General features: G+C 48.7%; 1 long non-coding RNA gene across 1 annotated transcript; it reads left to right on the top strand.

Annotated features, from left to right (window-relative positions):
• The first annotated feature begins 1875 nt into the window (after nucleotides 1–1875).
• On the top strand, nucleotides 1876–13442 carry LOC122386372. Its single transcript, XR_006257368.1, has 3 exons — nucleotides 1876–1990; nucleotides 12365–12499; nucleotides 12981–13442. It is a non-coding gene; the product is annotated as an uncharacterized LOC122386372 (long non-coding RNA).
• Nucleotides 13443–20037: the final 6595 nt, after the last annotated feature.

The raw sequence follows: 20037 nt of genomic DNA, 5'->3' as shown, positions 1-20037 counted from the left end.
GTGTGGGTCCTGGGGCTGGCAGAGACTGATGAAGTCCTTAGGGCTCAGGGCCAGTCTTTTTAGCAGTAGGACTAGGCAGGTTGAGTGAGCCCCAACAGAGCCGTTGCGAAGCCCCGCAGGAGTCGCGCGAGGCCCTCAGATGCCAATTCTGAAAGCTCGGAACCTGTGGGGGTCTCCAGAGGCCGGTGTACCTACTCTCTCCCGCCGCCACACAACTAGGTACCTATATGGGTAAATGTCATAGTCTAAAAATGCTCTCTGGGTTTCACATGCTTGTTCAAAGCAAGAGGTATCTGTACTTTTTAGCAAGATGTATCTGTACTTTTCCGAATTGTTTTATAGTGGTAAGGTCATGAATCCGCGTGCCTGACTGTTATGTCTCGCGGCCCACCATCGACACACCACCGCTCGGTTCCGACTGACTGTATTGTAGCACGGTGGTGGGGACGACAGGAGGGTCGTCCCCTCAGGCAGTCCCTGACCTGGGCAGGGACCGACCCAGGTATCACACACACAGTAGCAGGCAACTCACATATCGGCCACCGCCAATGCCCAGGCAGGGGTCTGCACAGGTGTGCACACGGCCCATTACATAACACCTCTCCACCCTATTTTCTTAGTATCGGCCTCGGCCTCAAGTTATAGCGACGCGGCGGATCATCAGGCTGCGGCTGAGTGGTACACTGAGCCGCAGACGGCGGCCGCGGCGGGGACGGCGGCGGCGTCTCGGCGTCCCCCGGCTGAGTGGTCCCTGGATCCGCAGACGGCGGCGGCGACGGCAGCGGCGCCGCGGACGCGGCCCTGGTCCCCGGCGGCCCCCCGGCCGCGGGATCCTTCTCCGCTGGTGCGGCGAGTCGTCCTCTTCCCTCCTCGGAAAGCGGTGTCCCAGGCGGAAGCGGCTGCATCCAACCCGGCGGCATGGACGGCGTCGGCTCATCGGGCAGCTCCATCTGACGGCTAGACCCGCTGGGCACCACGAAGTCTATCTCATCCTCGTCGCCAATGTTATGTCTCGCGGCCCACCATCGACACACCACCGCTCGGTTCCGACTGACTGTATTGTAGCACGGTGGTGGGGACGACAGGAGGGTCGTCCCCTCAGGCAGTCCCTGACCTGGGCAGGGACCGACCCAGGTATCACACACACAGTAGCAGGCAACTCACATATCGGCCACCGCCAATGCCCAGGCAGGGGTCTGCACAGGTGTGCACACGGCCCATTACATAACACTGACCTTCCAGTATACCTATGCTACACCGATCCGTCGTCATAGACGGTGCAGCGGCCCGACCGGTGGGCACACCGTGAGACGGTAAATGGAACTGGTGATTTTGCCTTAAATTGAGCTCAAAGATTTCACGCAAGAATGAGATGGATGAAGCATAAGTAATGCCAACTGTACGGCGCCTCGTGGACGTAAAAAATTAGCCGATCACCCCCCCCCCCCTCCCGGTGACGAATAAATGTTATGTCCCGCGAGTGTGACTTTGGCCCCCCCTTTTGCTAGCGGCTGCGACCGCCAGTGATTATTTTGGTCTGGTATGCGTTGGCTTCCTTGCCGCCTTAGGTCACACGGTGAGAGTTAATGGCATATTAATAGAAAACAAGACCGATGTGGGGTCTATTTAATGGATGATAGTAAACAAAATTGAATTTTGTATCTATTGGTATAGGTTTTTAAACAAAATAAACGCGGGAACTTTACGAAACGTGGTATTGAAAACTGCCGACCATAATTATCACCCGCAGTTGCGCGCAGTTTTCTGTACTGCTATCGCTAGCAAACGCCAGCTTTTGTATTTGATTGGTTTAACGGCGTTTCTTTTACTGATTGAGAACACTTTTAAGTTTCAAGCTATTCAGCATAGCTTTGGATTCAACTCAAGGCGCCCAAGGCTATAAACATTTTCAAATTGAATAAATTTTCTTGTTGGATTTGTTTTTGATAGGCCACGGAACAGGAAACGGATTTTGAAATGTATTTTTATTGTGAGTTTATCTGTGCCGGGTGGGGTGGATTTGTGTCAAGTTTCTTTTCTGTGGTTAGTTGAGATACAAATCAAAATAAATTTTTATTGATTTGCCATCGGAATTATTAGGTAGGTACCTATCCTACGAAGTATGTAGTCTACCTGAAGTCAAGTCTATATAAACCCCTCACCCAGATTCATTTTGGTCCTCTGCTCTCTTGTTTCCATGATCCTGATCCTCTCCTTCTCTTCTGCGTCTCAATCTCCTTCAGGTTGAGACCCTGCTGTGGTTGGCCATTTCGAGTTGTGCTTTTTTTTCTTATAGTCCGCCGCCCATGAACAGACGACCATGGGAGTGTCCACCCACGGTCCCGCACGACCACAGAACCATACGTTAACACCAAAAACAAAAATATGCAAGTCGTGACACTCCCTGCTAAGAAAAGGAAATTAACAAAAAAAAAGAAGCGAAAAAACCTGTGCAGCCAAATACAGATGCAAGTAGTGTTATGAGTCATGCATACAAGGGGCGGAAAGAAATCAAAGCTAAAAATAGCTTTGACTAGACACTACGTTTTTTTTTTTGTTTTTTTTTCTTCAGTACCTATACATTCATAGTTCATACCTTGGTTAGTTACACATTCGTACAGGGAGTTGGAACAATCACACAAGGACATGGGTATAAGCCGGTAGCATGCAGATCAAAAGGTCGGTGTCGGTTCCTGGTCAGGTTTCAGCATGGTCAAGTGCCCACCGAAATAGGCCACCCAGCTAAGCAAGCTTGTTGCTGGGCGAGCCTAACTCGGCAGGCGGGGTAGATGAGGGGCGAGTTATTCTAATATTGCTTTCTCTATCGGAGATAGAGACCACTACGGTATCTAAAACTTCTAGGACTTCCTCTTGCGGCAGGCGCAAAAAAAAAATCCACAAACGCACATACACAACATAAACGGCACATGACACATTTATCGGGGTTACATGAGCACAGTAAATACGTATTTAGCCGCTAATTCGAATTAGGAACGCATTACCGACTCATGTAGCCACCTGCTAGTACGAATCGGCGATCCGATCCGCGGTTACATGAGCAAAGCAAATACGTATCACGATCGGATTCACCGCTAATGCGAATCAGGAGCGTACTACCGACTCATGTATCCACCTGCTAATACGAATCGGCGGTCCGAACAAAATCCGCTGGGAAAGAGGCTTAGAAGCGAATAGGACCAAGATACGTATTACAGGAACTATTTCTTCGCAAAAAGAAACATTAAAATGCAAAATAATAGGTATTTTTTTCATTTTCTTCTTTTGAAATAATATTAAAAAAATATGTCGGTATTTTGTCAAGTTTTCAACAATAAATATAGTGAAAACCAAATAGTAAATATCCACATAATTTCAGTTGAAACATTTTTCTGACAGCACTACAGACGAATCAAGAGAGGCAATTGCCCAATGAGTCAAAGCAAGACAACTTTATGTTCAACTTTTTTTTGTTAAGTTAATTGAGAATGTTTTGAGCAGATTAAATGCAAAAAAGACATAAGATAATAAATTTTTAATTTAGTCACCTCTATTGCTACGGAAGTGCGCCACATTTGTATGCTATTCCGTTTGTAATGCGCATCGGGCCGAGAGCCAAACTAGATCCGTTTGACGTCACTGATACGAATTTGCTCATGTAGTCGGTGCACTGAATGCGTTCTTGGGGAGCTGATGCGAATTAAGCGTAGTGCGTATTTGGAACGGATCGCTCATGTAACCGAAACGTCTGAGGCACACGATTCGGGCCGTATTTCACAAGAACTATTCTTTGCTGACTGGAAGCGTCAAAATGCAAAATACTAAGCATTTTTTTTATTGGCTGCCTCGTAGAAAATAGCAAAAAAAAATGTTGGTATTTTGGTTTAGTCTTTGAATGTGAAATAAAATGAATGAAGTATTTTGATAGATAATTTTTTATGACCACCCTGCTGTCGCTGCATGGCGAATCAGTGCCCACTGACTTAATACAAGAAAGCTTTGTTTTCATTTTTTGATTTCATGTTAATTCTAAATGTTTTTGAGCCTATCAAATGATATAAGTATTTAAAATTTAGCTCAGTCGTCCGGTGAATGCCGCAACTGCGCCATGACTGTACGCTAATCCTATTCCGTTTGTGATGCGAATTACCGGCCGTCGAGGAGTCAGCCCGGGTGAGCCAAACAAGATCCGTTTGACGTAGATAAAACGAATTAGTCTCATGTAACCGGTGCCGTAGATACGTTTGTGGGGAGCTGATGCGCATTAGCGTAGTGCGTATTTGGAACGGATCGCTCATGTAACCCCGGTAATTTATCGGGGTTACATGAGCACAGTAAATACGTATTTAGCCGCTAATTCGAATTAGGAACGCATTACCGACTCATGTAGCCACCTGCTAGTACGAATCGGCGATCCGATCCGCGGTTACATGAGCAAAGCAAATACGTATTGGTATCACGATCGGATTCACCGCTAATGCGAATCAGGAGCGTACTACCGACTCATGTATCCACCTGCTAATACGAATCGGCGGTCCGAACAAAATCCGCTGGGAAAGAGGCTTAGAAGCGAATAGGACCAAGATACGTATTACAGGAACTATTTCTTCGCAAAAAGAAACATTAAAATGCAAAATAATAGGTATTTTTTCATTTTCTTCTTTTGAAATAATATTAAAAAAATATGTCGGTATTTTGTCAAGTTTTCAACAATAAATATAGTGAAAACCAAATAGTAAATATCCACATAATTTCAGGTGAAACATTTTTCTGACAGCACTACAGACGAATCAAGAGAGGTAATTGCCCAATGAGTCAAAGCAAGACAACTTTATGTTCAACTTTTTTTTGTTAAGTTAATTGAGAATGTTTTGAGCAGATTAAATGCAAAAAAGACATAAGATAATAAATTTTTAATTTAGTCACCTCTATTGCTACGGAAGTGCGCCACATTTGTATGCTATTCCGTTTGTAATGCGCATCGGGCCGAGAGCCAAACTAGATCCGCTTGACGTCACTGATACGAATTTGCTCATGTAGTCGGTGCACTGAATGCGTTCTTGGGGAGCTGATGCGAATTAAGCGTAGTGCGTATTTGGAACGGATCGCTCATGTAACCGAAACGTCTGAGGCACACGATTCGGGCCGTATTTCACAAGAACTATTCTTTGCTGACTGGAAGCGTCAAAATGCAAAATACTAAGCATTTTTTTTATTGGCTGCCTCGTAGAAAATAGCAAAAAAAAAAATGTTGGTATTTTGGTTTAGTCTTTGAATGTGAAATAAAATGAATGAAGTATTTTGATAGATAATTTTTTATGACCACCCTGCTGTCGCTGCATGGCGAATCAGTGCCCACTGACTTAATACAAGAAAGCTTTGTTTTCATTTTTTGATTTCATGTTAATTCTAAATGTTTTTGAGCCTATCAAATGATATAAGTATTTAAAAATTAGCTCAGTCGTCCGGTGAATGCCGCAACTGCGCCATGACTGTACGCTAATCCTATTCCGTTTGTGATGCGAATTACCGGCCGTCGAGGAGTCAGCCCGGGTGAGCCAAACAAGATCCGTTTGACGTAGATAAAACGAATTAGTCTCATGTAACCGGTGCCGTAGATACGTTTGTGGGGAGCTGATGCGCATTAGCGTAGTGCGTATTTGGAACGGATCGCTCATGTAACCCCGGTAATTTATCGGGGTTACATGAGCACAGTAAATACGTATTTAGCCGCTAATTCGAATTAGGAACGCATTACCGACTCATGTAGCCACCTGCTAGTACGAATCGGCGATCCGATCCGCGGTTACATGAGCAAAGCAAATACGTATTGGTATCACGATCGGATTCACCGCTAATGCGAATCAGGAGCGTACTACCGACTCATGTATCCACCTGCTAATACGAATCGGCGGTCCGAACAAAATCCGCTGGGAAAGAGGCTTAGAAGCGAATAGGACCAAGATACGTATTACAGGAACTATTTCTTCGCAAAAAGAAACATTAAAATGCAAAATAATAGGTATTTTTTCATTTTCTTCTTTTGAAATAATATTAAAAAAATATGTCGGTATTTTGTCAAGTTTTCAACAATAAATATAGTGAAAACCAAATAGTAAATATCCACATAATTTCAGTTGAAACATTTTTCTGACAGCACTACAGACGAATCAAGAGAGGCAATTGCCCAATGAGTCAAAGCAAGACAACTTCATGTTCAACTTTTTTTGTTAAGTTAATTGAGAATGTTTTGAGCAGATTAAATGCAAAAAAGACATAAGATAATAAATTTTTGATTTAGTCACCTCTATTGCTACGGAAGTGCGCCACATTTGTATGCTATTCCGTTTGTAATGCGCATCGGGCCGCGTATATTCGGATGCAGTATGAGCAGAGCATGGGTCCCGAAAAATTCCTCAGAAACTAGAGAAATTCTCGGACACACACGACGGGTACCATATGAATGCGGGTGAGACTAAATGCTTACTTCGAAATTTAAGCTGCGTTGCGGCATTGGCGGTTATGTGCGGCGTGTATGCCGCATGATTAGTAAGCGGCGACCACTAAATTAAAAACTCAATAGCTTTGACCTGTTTTCAATGGATAACACTGCATACCAAAAATGTCCATCGCTCTCGTCATACTCAGATATTTAGATTTAAATAACTAACTTATCTACATCATCGTTTTGAACCAAATTAATACTTTCAACTTGACCCTCGCCCGTATAGGTGTTTTTTTTTCCAGCCGCGAACGTATCAGGTATAACCCCTTGCCGTTTCGCTCCTGATCAAGCTAGAGCTTCGCGGAAAAAACCAGCGTGTTGCCCGTGACGAGAGGAAGCCGATGATACCCAATTTTAAGGTCCTAGGTCATCGGTTGACCTTCCAGGTCAGGTCAATGACCCAAAAGGCAGGAAAATTGGGACCTGTTAGAACGTTGGACGTGGTGAACGTGGGACCTGAAAAAGTTGCACCTCTATGTAATATGTGGGTTCGATATACTGTGTGACGTTCCAAGAACTATTTGGGAAAAGTTGCACCTCCGGAGAGACGGACGGACGGACGGAGAGACGGATGGACGGACGAAGAGACTGATGACGGACGGACGGAGAGAGTGACTGATGGACGGACGGATGGAGAAACGGACGGACGGATGGACGGACTGAGAGACGGAAGGGCGGACGGACGGACGGACGGACTGAGAGACGGAAGGGCGGGCGAACGGACGGAGAGACGGACAAAGAGATGGACAGACGGACGAGAGAGAGAGAGAGAGGGAGAGAGAGAGAGAGAGAGAGAGAGAGAGAGAGAGAGAGAGAGAGAGAGAGAGAGAGAGAGAGAGAGAGAGAGAGAAAGAGAGAGAGAGAGAGAAGGGTGGTGAGAGAGAGAAGGGTGGTGAGAGAAAGGAGGATCAGATGAAGGAAAAGACTTAGAGACATGGATATTACTTGTCAGAGACTCGGGGAGGACGGGAAGGAGACTGATACCTAAAGAGAGGAAAGATGATCGTGAGCAAGGGGTTTGGGAGATAGGTAAGGAGACAGGGGAAAATGAGATTTTATTGCTCCGGTCCCAATAACACTTCCCAAAATAAAATATAATTGGTCGTAATTATCGAATAAGAATCGGAAATTGTCAATTGAACGTCTGATTTGCTTACATCGATCCGCCCTATACCCTGATGTTAGTTGTCGGACTTTCGTCCCCGTCTTGAGTTGAGATGTTAGTTTCACAACGTTTCGGCCAGTTACTTCTCCGGCCGTCGTCAGGTGTTCTTTGGCCCTTAGAAGGACCTGGATGTTGGTGGCGTTGCGCCGTACGCGTCATACCGTTCGAAAGCTCCTGTAGTCAGCGGGAATCGAACTCGGGTTTCCCCGGTGATAGTCCACGGTTCTAACCACTCCACTATCGAGGCAGACATCGTTATGGAGCTGGAAACTTGGTGTCATTTATCCCCCAGATGTTTTTGTGATTTCCTTAGTAGTGGGAGCCATATTGGGCTGATGTCAACGCTTGGCTTGCTGATGGGGTTGCTAGCCAGCGCCATGTGTGCGGCTTCCTTGATTTTTCTGATTTTCCAGTGTGGCTCCTTGTCGATGATGGTGGTATCATCCCAAGCAGGTCTGTGATCTCCTTCAGACCATGCATGCTCCGCCACACCGGATTTCAGTGTTTCGCCTCGGATGGTGGCCTTCCTGTGTTCTTCGAGCCTGACCGTCAGTGGGCGGCCAGTCTCGCCCTTGTATGACCTGCCGCAGCTGCACGGGATGTCGTATATGCAGTTCTTTGTTTGCTCCTTGGTGGTTGGCGGTCTGACCTTTGTGAGTGACCTGCGGAGGGTGGTGGTACTTCTGAACACCGTCCTGATGTTGTATGCTCCGCAGATTCGCCTTAGCTTCTCTGACAGTCCTCTGTTGTATGGGAGGGATACTGTCGCGATTGGCTTATCCCTTGGTTGTTGTTGGGATGCTTCCTTGGGTTTGTGTTTCATGAAGCTCGTTGGGTATCCGTTTCTCCTGAAGGTGCTGGTAAGGCGTGACATTTCCATCTTTCTGGCTGCTTCGTCTCCACAGATGTTGGTGGCTCGGGTCTGCAGGCATCTTACGATACCTTTCTTGACTGTGTCTGGGTGGTGTGACTTGAAGTTGAGGTAGCGGTCGGTCGCTGTTGGTTTGCGGTAGACCGATGTTCTGAATGCTTCCTCAGATTTCTCCACTTGGACGTCAAGGAATGGTAGTTTGTTGTCGACTTCTGTTTCCATTGTGAATTGGATGGAGGGTCGGAGGCTGTTGAGGTGGTCTAGGAACGGTGTTATGTCCTCGCGATGGTCCCACAGGACGAATGTGTCGTCGACATATCGCAGCCACAGGGATGGTTTCAGTGGTGCTGTTTGTAAGGCCAGTTCCTCGAAGTGTTCCATGTAGATGTTGGCGATCACCGGTGACAGGGGTGAACCCATGGCCATTCCTTCAGTTTGTTGGTAGTAGTCATCGCCCAGTTGGAAGGCGGTGGTGGTGACACAGAATGTCAGGAGTTCCATGATGTCATCAGTCGGGATTGTCGTTCTTTCGGGCAGTGTATCGTCGCTCTCCAGTCTTGTCCTCACTATGCTCAGAGCTTCGGTAGTGGGCACATTGGTGAACAGACTCACCACATCGAAGCTTACCATTTGCATGTTCGGCGAAGGTCGCATGGCCTGAACCAGTGAGACGAAGTGGGCTGAGTTCTTGACATATGTAGGTGTTTTGCCACTCAGTGGGTTGATGATCTTGACGAGGAACTGGCTCAGAGGATGGCAGGCTGAGCCACGGCAGCTTACTATTGGTCTTAGCGGTACATTGGTCTTGTGTACCTTTGGCAGCCCGTACATGTGTGGAAGTTTGCTGTGATGTTGGCTCAGCTTTCTGTACTGGGCGTCCGTGAGTTGTTCCTTGTCCTTGTTCTTCTTAAGGAGCTTTGTTAGTTTGCGTTCGCAGGCCGGGGTTGGGTCTTTCTTCAGTTTGGTGTACGATCCATCTGTCACAATGCCGCCCTATACCCTGTTTGACATGTTTGCACCAAAGCCAACTTGCAGGCTATACATCGAGCCAGTGGTATATACTATACAATAAATACATCTCTCCCGGTGGTATACCTGCATAGAGCCGAGACCTCCGGCTGTATTTTCCCACGATCAGCCGGATTGCAAAGCCGTGTATTTTTCGTCCGTTGCAGGCGGCCGGCGCAATCTCCGTGAAAGAAGCGCTCCAGTGACAAAAGCACGAGCAGATCGCCTAAATGCCGGTGGCCGCGAGAATTTCTCTAGTTTCTGAAGAATTTTTCGGGACCCATGCTCTACTCATACTGCATCCGAATATACGCCATCGGGCCGAGAGCCAAACTAGATCCGTTTGACGTCACTGATACGAATTTGCTCATGTAGTCGGTGCACTGAATGCGTTCTTGGGGAGCTGATGCGAATTAGCGTAGTGCGTATTTGGAACGGATGGCTCATGTAACCGAAACGTCCGAGGCACACGATTCGGGCCGTATTTCACAAGAACAATTCTTTGCTGACTGGAAGCGTCAAAATGCAAAATACTAAGCTTTTTTTATTGGCTGCCTCGTAGAAAATAGCAAAAAAAAAAATGTTGGTGTTTTTGTTTAGTCTTTGCATGTGAAATAAAATGAATGAAATATTTTGATAGATAATTTCATCTGACCACCCTGCTGTCGCTGCATGGCGAATCAGTGCCCACTGACTTAAAACAAGAAAACTTTGTTTTCATTTTTTGATTTCATGTTAATTTTAAATGTTTTTGAGCCTATCAAATGATGTAAGTATTTAAAATTTAGCTCAGTCGTCCCGGTAAATGCCGCAACTGCGCCATGACTGTACGCTAATCCTATTCCGTTTGTGATGCGAATTACCGGCCGTCGAGGAGTCAGCCCGGGTGAGCCAAACAAGATCCGTTTGACGTAGATAAAACGAATTAGTCTCATGTAACCGGTGCCGTAGATCCGTTTGTGGGGAGCTGATGCGCATTAGCGTAGTGCGTATTTGGAACGGATCGCTCATGTAACCCCGGTAATTGATACAATACAAAGAAAGTGATACACATATAACCAAAACGGCAAACGACACTACCATAGGTACACAAATAATCAGTGGGTATTACCAAAATATTCCAATTTGGTATGACTGTAAAAACGGAACACTGAAATGTACCACCTCTCTCTCTCCTCAACTGATTTAACAAGACACTACTGAGAAAAAAAAACAGGACAGAAAAAATAGAAATAGTAGAAATGGAACGCAGACTAGCCCCACGTCCCCGGCGGCAGGCGCCGAGGGCCGGCTATCCGACCCCGACGGACCTATGCGGCAAACACAGCACCTCGACGCCCGCCGCGCAAGGTCGCAGGGCCATGAGGGCCTTCCTACCAGGATATCAGTAAGAATCTAAGGTAAGGTTAGGTGCATATGAATATCAGTACGAGTCTAAAAGAGAACCTCTTATTATATTTTTTAGCTGTCTTTTGGATGCCGGAATTGTCTGTATGTTCGGAAACATAGGACTGATTATTTGGTTCCAGAGCCTGGGACCAGCCCATCGTATCGTGTGTGTACGGTATAGTTTTTCAGTGAACATTTCATTGAAATGATGAGCTGAGCGCGTGACTCGGTCTGGTTCAGCTAAGGTAAAAAAGTTATCTAGGGATGTGGGCAAAGTTTCATTTAGCTTACGATGCAGTAAAAGTAATGATTGCTTTTGGAGCTTGCAGCAATGCGTGTTGCAAGTAACTCACCAGAAAAGATGATGCTCTGAGAATTAATAAACAAAAGCCCACAAAGTCCTGTAATTGACAAGTTACATGGATAAGTTTGAGTTATTATATCATTAAAAAAGTCTTGCAATGTGTGTAGCGATCATGAAATACATGCCCTCCGCGGGCTTTGTCCACCTCTCCCAAACATCCACCCTGCTAAGGGTTGGACAGACAACTATCCCATGGGGGAAGCCTGGAGGTTCCCCCAGGGTCCAATCTTATAAAATGTCTTACTATTCTATTCACGGCATTTGGTAACATTTATGGTGATGTCAGTGCTGTCAGTGCTGAGTCTGGGTGACTGAGTCTTGACAACTCACCTCAACCTGGGTGTCTGCCCAGACCAATGTTTCCTCATAATGTCTCCAGGTCTCCACTGCTCTCCTCGCCTGTTTCAGCTGTCTACCCCTGCACGCCTGATTCCTGACTCCCTCTCTCATTCGCTTTACCCAGGTTTTGCCAATGTTCTACTTCTGAGTGTGCAGTTGCTGCTTTTTGGTGCGCACACACCCCAGACTCTCCATCCAATTAACGCCTGAACAGTTGCTGAAAGTGCCTCCCACCAGACTTGCTGAATGGCTACTACTTGCATATGCTATCTGGACTGAAGCTTCCCCAACTAGCTGCCATGGCTCTTGGCAGCTGGGCTTAATAGGTCACAGGTCAAAGTTCATTTGGGTCAGGTTCATAAAATGTCAAGGACATGTGTAAAATTGATCAACTGGAGGGTACTGAAAGTTTCGTCGCAATCGGCGTCTTTTTTATGCGAGTTATGAGTTATCCGCGAAAAACCGAGGAGGGGTCCGTTCGACCCCCCCCCCCCATACGGGCGGGGGTTAGGCCACATTCGGAAAGTCAAGCTACATCTAGCTAGGCACATCAGCCTATCACGGGCGTTTGACTAGTAAAATATAGACATTTGCAGCCTTTTTTGACGTTGAATAAGCTGATTTAGTTATAGGTCGTCAATCGTCATTATGTGCCTGCCGCCGCTTTTGTCGTCTTCATTGTGTGCTTTGTGGTTTTTTAGTTTTGATCATATCATCCTCCATCAGGCTTGTTTCTGGCGGTGGTTCTGGAGACAGCGTGTCGATCCAGCTGTAGAACGTCATCCGGAGGTGGCAGAGTGTGATGGCCAGCCACGCGGCGCGCGTATCGACATTGACCAGAAACTATCACATCATCTCCAGGTCAGTACCTAATTGTGTGAGCCAACGCGTCCACAGGTCAGCTGTGTCCCTTTTCGTCACTAGATCAGCGACGTGATGGCAATTCTGTGACCCGTCACCGCGTCCTTAGGTGGGTGGCTCGGGAGAACTTTTTGTGTTGCCGGGATGGGATGTCTGCTAATGCAGGTGCCGCTGCAACTTAGTGTCGTGACGTATGATGGGTCTCAGGTTCGGGTTTCGATTTCTCGAGTGAGAAATGTGTGTACAGGCTTATATACTGTTATTATAGCTGAGTGTGCGTCAGGAAACGTTATGAGCTATGAGTCGTGGTCGACGTGGCTCGTAGTGGTATTTGACGACCGTCGTGACCTGTGACGGTCACCGTGACTGCTATGTGACGGTCGCCGCGGCTGGCATATGACGGCCGCCGTGACTTCTATAACGGCCTTCGTGACTGAAACGTGACGGTCGTCTTGACATGCCGCGACTCGCTGCTTTACAGGTCACTGGTCGAGGGCGCTCGAGCTGACGGTGTCTTCCGACGGCTCCACGGTGACCAGCGCCGCCACCGCCGAGACCATCCGACTCCTGAAATGCTAGCGGCCGTGCACGAACAAGAGGCTCTAAGCATCCAGGTGCAAGGCAAGCGCCATGCTCAGGTGTCATCCGAAGAAGGCCGCACAGTGCACTTTAGGCTGAGCTCGGGTGTAGTGCGCGCCGACGGATAGGATGAAATGACGGGCCGGCCATCAGATTTCAGTGCGGGGATCAAGATGGTCGGAGCCGATGTGGCTCGGTTGATGATGTGGCAGGGTTGATTGAGAGTGAAAGCGAGACACCCGGATCTGTAAAAAATACGCCGATACGGGTCTCGAACGTCGTCTCGCAATTTGTGCTCTGTAATATGACGGCTATGCCGTGGTATCATTCACTCTCGGTGCGCTAATAAATAATAAATAGGACAGAGGCTGGAATTAAGATATTATATTTGGATGTAAGGGGCAGGTTTGGGCCAGCGCTATTTTAGAAATCGTGAGCGTGCTAGTTGCAATCAATCGCGCGCTTCTTGTTGAGCATCTGTGAGCGAGAAAATACTTTCTCTGGAACTTAGCAGTTCGTCGTGAAATTTTTGTATCTTTGAAGTAAGTTGTCAGAACATGAATGCATTTTTGGTGTCCACTGCAGCTGCTGTTCTGGAACAGAAACATGCCGAGATCGGCTGTGTATGTATGTTGTGGCAAAATCAAGCAGCCGCACCATGAATCAAAAGCGATATGTGAATTAAAGTGAATATATTTCACTATTTTTCAGTTTTATCATACAGATCACAGAAATGCGTCAAATACTGATCACACCCGGTTCCAAACAAAAACGCTTGCGATCACTGGAAAATAAATAAACAATAGATACCCATGTGGCTGCCTGGCGTGATCCGAGACTCTCTCTCTCCCTCTCCCTCTCCCTCTCCCCTCTCTCTCTCTCTCACTGTTGTTGCTGACACACACGGCCGAATCGGCCAAGATGGAGAGCACGGAACGATGCTGGTGACTGGCGGACCAGCGAAAACAGGAAAGGAGATGAAAAGCTCTAGCTCCCGTCTGCGCGCGGAAGGGCGCTGATTGGCGCGGCTCACAGACTCCATTGGCTCATCAGACTGTTGTTGGTTTTCTCCCTCCCCTCCCACAGACCTAGCCAGGTAGCTTAGTTGTGCGCGGAAGCGAGCGGCCAGAGCGGGGCTAGGCGTCGCCCTCCCAGGTACCGGGCAGTGCAGCTGGACTTGCCGCGGATGGTACGCCTCTGATCTCGGCACACTCGGCAGAGTGCGGCCGGACACGCCATGGAGTTGCATAGCGTGGATAGGCCGTATGGTGTCGCTGTCGTTATTATAAAAGCGTAAGTAGAAGGTTGAAGCAAGATAGAATGCCATCTTTTTTCGAGCTTTGTTACAAATTATTAGTATTGACCGTTTCATTACATATAATATCGCAAAGCACAGCTTTATGCGCTGGCTACAATATATGCGCGTCGGTTGCGGCAGTGATCATCGAAGAAATATATGATTTATGAACGTTTCTTGGTCATAGAATGATAATACATTGCAATGATTACCTGTTGTAAAGAAAACTCCTATACTGCCGCTCTATCGTCCGGAATTATTCGTGTTTGATTACGGCGATTCCGCCACTCTATCAGCTGATTTTTGTTTCCGAGTCACGTGACCAACCGGTGTCTCCCTGTAGGCATTCTGTAAGACGTGCCAGCTACGTATTTTACTCGATACTAATAGGGAGGGTAAGAAGGGGACGGGGTACTGCTAACACAAGTTTTTATAGTGATGGTGTAACTGTACAGTGTACACATTTATGCAGATAAATGAGAAAAATAGGATCATACTCCGAAGAAACCGCCAGTGCGAGAAGTCGAGAAGTCGCCATGCACCACGACAGATAGGTAGGGGAGAGCGGGGCCAGTTGAAACACGGGGTCAGATGAAACATGGCTTTATTTTCAACAGCATGCAACATATGGCGTTGCCGACACCACTGCGCATCCGCGCTCGACCACTTCCTTTGTCAACGGCGTTTGGGCGGCAAACGGACGGTAATTTTGATTTGACACTTGTTTTTGTGTTTTTGAGGGGCGTTTTGGAGAAATTGTTTTTATGAATATTTTGTGATATCTCATATACCTTTGTTTGCTGAAAGAAGAACTCCTGGCTCCGGAATAACACCTTATTTGGCCCTTCATTCAGCATTATGCCGTCCCTCCAGCTCGTTTGACATGTGCTTTACGGCGCGTGCGAGATGGCGGGAGCGGATGGGGTCAATTGAAACGCTTCTCTGAGGGTCAGTTGAAACAGGGCCACAGGCCGTTTCAATGGACCCCGGTGACCTTTGCAATGGCTATTGTTCAGGGGCTGTAAACATTAAAGGAAATTGTCCACCTTTGAAATGAGCTTTTAAACTGAAATAGTAGTTTAACCCTCGCACCGACGGGGGGGGGCGGATATCCGCCCCCCCCCCCTGAGGTTTTTCGCGAATAGCGGGAAAACCGCGGCGCGTAGCGCCGCGAAATTTGGAATGACTATAACCTCATCAATTTTACACATGGTGTGCAAGTTTGAACCTCCTACCTTTTAAGGTCAGGTCACCAGGTCACTTTGAATGACCCAACCTCAAGTCACTTTTTTGCAACTTTGTCACCGTGCCAGAGCTACAGTAGGTAGATGTCGGAGGCCTTTGAAAGTCGCAGGATATTATTAGGTCATTAGTAGCTACAATTTGTATATCTCGGAATTTTGATATCGGTGACCTAAGGTCAGGTCAATTTCGCGACCTCCCCATTATAAGTTAATGGGGGAAAAATCAACTCCCTGTTTTTACCACTAAAACGGGTCGGAATGGCCCCATATACCATACATGACTTCATATACGATCAACCTTCACTACCTTGAGGTCTGTTTTACTGTTGGGCAGCTGTGAGGTCATGTGACGTCATCAAAGGTCACCAAAGGTTTTTGGCCAATAACTCCGTACAGGAACAAGATACAGACGCGTGGATGGTCTCATTGTGTTCAGCTTGTCAAGACGCATCGAATAATATACATGATGACCTCGAGATCACGTGACCTAAGGTCAACCTTTGACCTTGACCTTTCGAGGTCAACATATATATCATTCGATGCGGATTGACGAGAGGATCACGATGATGCCCTTAGTTTGTTCCTATCTTGACTAATTCGAAAGTTATTCGAGAAAAACTCTTTCCATATCTAGCGCCGCCATTTTGACTTTTTCGACCCCTGTGACGTCATCTTTGACCTGACCTGAAAATGACCTTAGCAAAAATTGTAGATCTTGGCCGTGCGTATCCGATGCCGTTTACCGCTTGTCGCTATCTTGCTTCGTTCTTGAGATCTCAGGGGGGGGGGCGGTCATCCGCCCCCCCCCCGTCGGTGCGAAGTTGGCGCAGACCCCCGTCGGTGCGCGGGTTAATAGAGCTCAATTTTTGACCCCTTTTGTCCAGCCTTTTGCTTGAAAGCACACTATAGCCTGAGATATTTCTCATTTTCCTCATCCGCCCATTTTACCATAGTCTATGTACTTTATGTCACCTATTATGAGGAACTTTGCACTTTTAGCTTTCCAACGACCTATTGAATGTAGCATTTGGAAAAGTAAACCGGACAAAATATCTCCTTAAGAAAGTGGCCTTAAAGAGGAAAACATCCCATTGTTAAGGATAGGTGCAATTGACCCCATGGGCTGGTTCAATTGACCCTCGCATCGGGGTCATTTGAAACGGGCGTAGAGCTGTTTTATAAGCATGCGTTTGGCAGCAAAATATGTTTGAAGTAGAGTTGCAAAGTTTTCCCAATGGGCTGCTACCGGCACCGCCCCGCCCCACAAACATTTTCTGGGATACCGGCATGCTACCACGACCCAAGCAAAAAAAACCGCCAAATTACCGGCATACTAAAAAACCTGCATTCTTGATTCTGGCTTACCCCTACATGAGATGCCACATTTTGGCAATTTCAGTAACCGCCCCACCCAGCAGCCACCCATTGTCCAACTTATTACAATTCAATAGCCTCTTAGTGTCCAAAGTTTGAATCATATACTGATATTTTTTTGTGCAAAATCAAAAATACCGGCATGCTACCGGCAAGACATGCCAGATACCACGAAAAAACCTGCGGTAGTGAAAAATTACCGGCATGCCGGTAGTGCGGTAGGGAAATTTTGCAACTCTAGTTTGAAGCATAATTTTACATATCTTAAAGTAAAGCCAAAAGAGCATATTTTTTCATGGTATTGTGCATGTTTCGATATGACAACTAGATCTCGCTGTGCATGTCAATATATAAAAAGTGGTTCAACTGGCCCCGCTCTCCCCTACATAGAAATACCTACTCGTCAGGTACCTACAACCAGGGCTGCGGAGTCGGAGTCGGAGTCGGAGTCGGAGTCGGAGTCGGAGTCGGAGTCGATTTTAGAAACCCGAGCCGGAGCCGGAGTCGGAGTCACCGAAAACCTGTCGACTCCGCAGCCCTGCTAGGTCTGCGGAGTCGGAGTCGGGAGTTGGAGTCGGTCGGAGTCGACAATTCTGCCCGGAGTCGGAGTCGGAGTCGGAGCTGGTTTTTGAAAGCCGGAGTCGGAGTCGGAGTCGGAGTCGCCGAAAATCCATCGACTCCGCAGCCCTGCGGCTACAACACAGGAGGAGTGCCCACTGACCGTCTCCCACTGACCGTCTCCCACTGACCGTCTCCCACAGACCGCCTCCCTGCGACCGTCTCCACTGACCATCTTCTAATGACCGTCTCCCACTGACCGTATCCCACTGACCCCACTGACCGTCTCCCACTGACCGTCTCCCACTGACCCCGCTGACCATCTCCCACTGACCGTCTCCCACTGACCGTCTCCCACTGACCGTCTCGTGGACCGCCTCCCACTGACCGTCTTCCACTGATCGTCTTCCACTGATCGTCTCCCACTGACCGTCTCCCACTGACCGTCTCCCACTGACCCCACTGACCGTCTCCTACTGACCGTCTCCCACTGACCGTATCTCACTGACCCCACTGACCGTATCTCACTGACCCCAATGACCGTCTCCCACTGACCGTCTCCCACTGACCGTCTCCTAATGACCGTCTCCCACTGACCCCACTGACCGTCTCCCACTGACCGTCTCCCACTGACCGTCTCCCACTGACCGTCTACCACTGACCGTATCTCACTGGCCGTATCCCACTGACCCCAATGACCGTCTCCCACTGACCGTCTACCACTGACCGTATCTCACTGGCCGTATCCCACTGACCCCAATGACCGTCTCCTAATGACCGTCTCCCACTGACCCCACTGACCGTCTCCCACTGACCGTCTCCCACTGACCGTCTCCCACTGACCGTCTTCCACTGACCGTCTCCCACTGACCGTCTCCCACTGACCGTCTCCCACTGACCGTCTACCACTGACCGTCTCCCACTGACCGTCTCCCACTGACCCCAATGATCGTCTCCACTGACCATCTACCACTGGCCCCACCGACCGTCTCCCATCGACCGTCTCCCACTGACCCCACGGACCGTCTCCCACTGACCGTCTCCCACTGACCTCAATGACCGTCTCCATGACCGTCTCCCACTGACCCCACTGACCATCTCCCACTGACCCCACTGACCATCTCCCACTGACAGTCTCCCACTGACCGTATCCCACTGAACGTCTCCCAATGACCATCTTAATGACCGTCTCCCATCGAACGTCTCCAACCGACCCCACCGACCGCCTCCCTGCTGAGTGCTGACCATCTCCCACTGACCGTCTCCCACTGACCGATTCCCACTGACCGTCTCCCAATGACCGTCTCCCAATGACCGTCTCCCAATGACCGTCTCCCACTGACCCCACTGACAGTCTCCCGCTGACCATCTCCCACTGAACGTCTCCCACTGACCGTCTCCCACTGGCCGTCTCCCACTGACCGTATCCCACTGACCCCACTGACCGTCTCCCACTGACCCTACGGCCCACTGACAGTCTCCCACTGACCCCACGGCCCACTGACCGTCTCCCACTCACCCCACGGCCCACTGACCGTCTCCCACTGACCCCTCTGACCGTCTACCACTGACCGTCTCCCACTGACCCCACTGACCGTCTCCCACTGACTGTCTCCCACTGACCGTCTCCCACTGACCCCAATGACCGTCTCCTAATGACCGTATCCCACTGACCCCACTGACCAGTGACCGTCTACCACTGACCGTCTCCCACTGACCGTCTCCCACTGACCCCAATGACCGTCTCCACTAACCATCTCCCACTGACCCAACCGACCGTCTCCCATCAACCGTCTCCCACTGACCCTGCTGACCATCTCCCAATGACCGTCTCCCACTGACCGTCTCCCACTGACCGATTCCCACTGACCGTCTCCCAATGACCGTCTCCCAATGACCGTCTCCCACTGACCCCACTGACAGTCTCCCGCTGACCATCTCCCACTGAACGTCTCCCACTGACCGTCTCCCACTGGCCGTCTCCCACTGACCGTATCCCACTGACCCCACTGACCGTCTCCCACTGACCGTCTCCCACTGACCGTCTCCCACTGACCGTCTACCACTGACCGTATCTCACTGGCCGTATCCCACTGACCCCAATGACCGTCTCCCACTGACCGTCTACCACTGACCGTATCTCACTGGCCGTATCCCACTGACCCCAATGACCGTCTCCTAATGACCGTCTCCCACTGACCCCACTGACCGTCTCCCACTGACCGTCTCCCACTGACCGTCTCCCACTGACCGTCTTCCACTGACCGTCTCCCACTGACCGTCTCCCACTGACCGTCTCCCACTGACCGTCTACCACTGACCGTCTCCCACTGACCGTCTCCCACTGACCCCAATGATCGTCTCCACTGACCATCTACCACTGGCCCCACCGACCGTCTCCCATCGACCGTCTCCCACTGACCCCACGGACCGTCTCCCACTGACCGTCTCCCACTGACCTCAATGACCGTCTCCATGACCGTCTC

Source organism: Amphibalanus amphitrite, unplaced genomic scaffold (genome assembly GCF_019059575.1).
Source record: "Amphibalanus amphitrite isolate SeventyFive unplaced genomic scaffold, NRLGWU_Aamphi_draft 000248F_arrow, whole genome shotgun sequence".
Taxonomy (NCBI): domain Eukaryota; kingdom Metazoa; phylum Arthropoda; class Thecostraca; order Balanomorpha; family Balanidae; genus Amphibalanus; species Amphibalanus amphitrite.
Note: the sequence above shows the minus strand (reverse complement) of the source record. Positions and strands in the feature narration are given on the sequence as shown.